Consider the following 4,830-nt stretch of genomic DNA (forward strand, 5'->3'; position numbering starts at 1 on the left):
TTCTCTTCACATCCAAGCGTTTTGGAAGAAGTCGGCCCATCCTCAGTGGTTTGCTTCTCTGCTTCTGTAACTAGGGATCTTATTTATCCTTGTTTCCATTTATTTATTTCAAGGTAAAAATTGTCTTATTGATTTTTCTTTGCTCATAAAAGCAGTATATTTTCATTTAAAAGTTCATACAATATATAAAGAAACTCAAAAATAACAATAACCAATAACTCCAGAATTCAGAAACAGTGGCTGTATGCACTGCTGGGTTCTTCACCAACAGCTGTTTCCCTACATCTTCCTTCCTGGCAAAGTTTGGTGTCTACTTCACCCCACACCAGACCAGTGACATATCTGGTCTTGTTTAAACTTTTTGGTCTCAGGACTACTTTACACTCTTAAAGATTATTGAAAACCCAAAGAGCTTTGGTTTGTGTAGGTTATGTCTGTTAATTTTACTGTATTAGATGTTAAAACAAATTTTTAAATATTTACTAATTCTCTTAAAAATAACAATAATAAATCTGTTGCATATAACATTTTTTTATGAAAAGTAATATATTTTCCAAAACAAAAAAATATTTGGTGAGAAATGTGGCATTATTTTACATTTTCGCAAATCTTTTTAATGTCTGGTTTAATAGACACCTGAACTTTCATATCTGTTTCTGCATTCAATCTGTTGTGATATGTTGTTTTGGTTAAAAAATGTATGAGAAAATGTGGTCTCACAGATAGGTGGTTAGAAAAAGGAAGGGTATTTTAATACTTTTTTTAGGTAATTGTTGATATTCTGATTTGGTACTATATCAAAACTCAAAAAGCGGGATGTAGAGAACAAAATAGTGGTTACCAGTGGTGAGAGGGAAGGAGGAAGGAGAAGGATAAGGGTAGGGAATTAAGAGGTACAAACTACTATGTATAAAATAAGCTACGAGGATATATTGTACAGCAGAGGGAATATAGCCAACATTTTATAATGACTATAAATGGAGTATAACATTTCAGAACTGTGAATCACTATGTTGTACACCTGAAACATATTATACTGTACATCAACTATACCACAATTAAAAAAGAAAAAAAAACAGGAATAGAAAAAATACCCTCAAAAAGTGGTAGTTTCATATCTATAAACCTTTTGTATTTTCTGTACACTTGTGAGAGAATGAGAATGAAAAAGGAAAAAAAATCTTAGTATTATAATGAACATAGTTTTGACCTATAGAGGCCTCTGATACGGATCAGGGTCCCACAAGGGTCCCCGGAGTACACTTTGAGAATCACTGGTCTAAACCAGTAATACTGTTCCCTTTACCAGTGGTTTAGGATGGACATGTGACCTGATTCAGACAAACGAGAAATGAAAGGAACTCTTCAATCACTTTGGAAAAGCTTCCTCAAAGGTAAAAACGGTCCCCCAGGAAGACAGAGCTATGCTGCTTCTGCTGGTCAATGTCACGTTTTTGTGTTTGTCTTGGCTTTGCAAGGGGAGGTGTCTAAGGATGGCAGCACAGACACCACACAGCCAGAACTAGCCTTGACTTACTTTGGCTCTGGTCTGAGAGTTTTGTGAAATTAATTTTACTTAAGGAAGGAAAACAGGAAGGAACCTTTGGGGGACATCCTTCCAGACTTTTTTCTAAATGTTTATACACGTACATTGATATTAATCTCTGTATTCCTAGCACCTAACTCAGTGTATTGCCTGCTACATCTCAGTGCTTAGTAAATGTCCTTTGAAGGAATAAATAAATGAGCATGTGGTGTTTATTGACTGACAATTACCTCTCACTCTGTTCTTTGTGAGGATGAAGAAAAGCAGATCCCTCTAAGAATGACATGTTTCCTGGGTGCAATGAGACATATTTAAACAGATATCTGCAAAGAAGGCTATTTTCTCCATTTCTGGATACTAAACACCCCACCTCCCCAGCACTTTGTATCCTGAAGGAATTCAGGCATTTGCCTAACACAACCTGAAGATTTGGAACTTTGCGCTCATGTAGTGATTTATAGTTTACAAAGTGCTTTCATGGTTATTTCAGTTAGTCCTCAAAAGTCAGGTTATGATGGAGTGCTATTAACCCTCCTGCACTGTTGGTGGGAATGTAAATTGGTACAATCACTATGGAGAACAGTATGGAGGTTCCTTAAAAAACTAAAAATAGAACTACCATATGATACAGCAATCCCACTCCTGGGCACATATTCAGAGAAAACCATAATTCGAAAAGATACATGCACCCCAATGTTCATTGTAGCACTGTTTACAGTAGCCAAGACATGGAAGCAACCTCAGTGTCCACCAACAGAGCAGTGGATAAAGAAGATGTGGTACATATACACAATGGAATATTACTCAGCCATAAAAAAGAAAGAAATAATGCCATTTGCAGCAACATGGATGAACCTTGAGATCATCATACTAAGTGAAATAAATCAGAAAAGACAAAAATCATGTTATTACTCATATGCAGAATCTAATTTTTTAAAAAAATGATACAAGTGAACTTATTTACAGAATAGAAAGAGACTCACAGATTTTGAAAACAAGCTTATGGTTACCAGAGGGGAAACGTGGCGGGGAGGAAGGAAGGGATAAATTACGAACTTGGGATTAACATACACACACTACTATATATAAAACAGATAACCAGCAAGGACCCACTATAGAGCACAGGGAACTCTACCCAACACTTTGTAATAACCTATATGGGTAAAGAATCTGAAAAAGGATGAATATATGTACATGTATAACAATCACTTTGCTGTACACCTGAAACTAACACAACATTGTAAATCAACTCGACTCCAATAAAATTTTTAACAAAAAAATTTTAAAAAGTGGAAACTGGCAATTTACTATTTATATGAATAATGGTAAAGTGAAGAATGTATTGATTCTCTTCTCCCTCCTTCCTTATTAACAAAAGAGAATACATAAAAAATTTACGTGAGGGTGGGAGGGAGGCGCAAGAGGGAGGGGATATGGGGATGTATGTATACGTATACCTGATTCACTTTGTTATACAGCAGAAACTAACACAATATTGTAAAGCAATTATACTCCAATAAAGATGTTAAAAAAATTTTATGTGATATAAAAAGATCAGCTTATAAGCAAAAAGAAAAAAAGAAAAAGATGAGGAAAGGGGGGCCAGGAGAGGTTGAATGGTTCAAAGTTAGACTAGAATTGCAAGTCTAGTGTGCTTAGAGGTTGAGCTCCCAGAAACTCTGTCAACGGCTTTGTCATCATGGGCATCTGTCTGACCACCCCAGGGTGGGAAGGGAAGAGGTACAGAGAAAACTGGCCTTTGTCCCAAGCCCCACACCCTGGGAAGTTCAGTGAGGTGAGCGAGAGTGGCCCTGTGATCTGCCTCACTTGAATGGCACTAAAATGACAAACCTTTGTTTTGAATGTCTTTACCTGGAGGTGAAATCTTCCACTGGCTGACTGTGATATTAAATATGGACGAGGCCAGGGACATTTCTCACCCGGAGCTCAACGGGAACTGGCAAGTGTCAGATTTGAAATTTATCACTGCAACTCCCAGGCCTCTGCTGACCTGGACTTGAAGGCTCCAGCCTGGAAACAATCCAGAATTAAATGCTGACAACTAACTCAGGAAGAGAAAGTATATAAACCGCCTGAGCAGTAGCAAAGGGACTACGGTCTTTACCTCCACTGTGGGCAAGTAGAAAATAGCCCAGCCGGTGCCCAAGACGGGCCTTCTCATCCCGCCCTGCCACTAGTTTGTTATGCAACTCTAGGCAGACGGCTGACCCTCTCCAGAACTAGGCTTCTGTATTTTTAAGAAGAATTAGATGGTCTCAAGGAACATAGCATCTGAAAGCATATAAACTACATAAACTTAAGTCCATTTCTTTAAACAGAAAGTCATTTACTCATATAGTAAAAAATGAATTGTGGGTTACACACGTATATTCAAAAAGTTTATAATCTCACAGATGAGATACGTAGGTGTTGAAAACAGTAATTCCTACCTGCTGCCTTGGTTCTTACCTAAGCCCTGGATCACCTGGCTGGCCCCACACTAGGCTCTCAGCATCATGCCTGGGCCTGATCTACACACATAAATGCTTTTGAATGACTGAGCATGAATAAGAGTGCCCAGGCTTTATCTCTTGTGGGATAGCCTGATGTAATAGAACAAGACCTGGAGTCCAGTACGCCTGGTTTCAGTTCCCAGCTGTGTGACCCTGGGCACGATCTCTGCTACCTCTCCTGTCAAATGGGGTCGGTGAGGAGCGAACATCACTTGTGTGAGTTGTCTGCAGCAGCCCTGAGCCTGAGGCAGGTGCCCGCCATATGGTAGCTGCTGTCTGTAACACGGGGCTGCATAAGGTAAGCACATCAGAGCTTTGGATAGCAGTGAAGATGTAATTATTTCATGTTGGGGTAATCAGGTCAGATTGCTAGGGAGGAGTATTTAAGTAGGGCCTAGAAAGAGGGTCCCCAGTTAGGTCGAGATGGAGAAAGGGAAAAGGGATACAAGTGAAGGACAGCAAAGGCAGGAGGCAGGAAGGTGCAGTGAACGCTGAGGCAGTAGAAGGGAGGATGGTTTGTCTGGACAGAGATGCTACTGAAAAGGGAAAGCGGGGCAGGTTTTTCAGGGTTCCAAGGAACAGAGCATTTGGACTTCATCCTATGGAAAATGGGGAGCCTTTGAGCAGAGATGTGATGGGTTTAAGAAGCTACATTTCTATAGGATGAGTAATAGAAGTTACCAGTAGCTACAACTCAGAGAAAAGATGGGTACAAATTTCAAAGATGGACTTTGAAGCAGGCGTCACTGAAATCATTCTAGGCAGCTGCTA

Source organism: Delphinapterus leucas, chromosome 7 (genome assembly GCF_059928025.1).
Source record: "Delphinapterus leucas isolate spDelLeu-1000000601 "Yukka" chromosome 7, BTC_Dleu_Yukka2, whole genome shotgun sequence".
Lineage (NCBI taxonomy): Eukaryota > Metazoa > Chordata > Mammalia > Artiodactyla > Monodontidae > Delphinapterus > Delphinapterus leucas.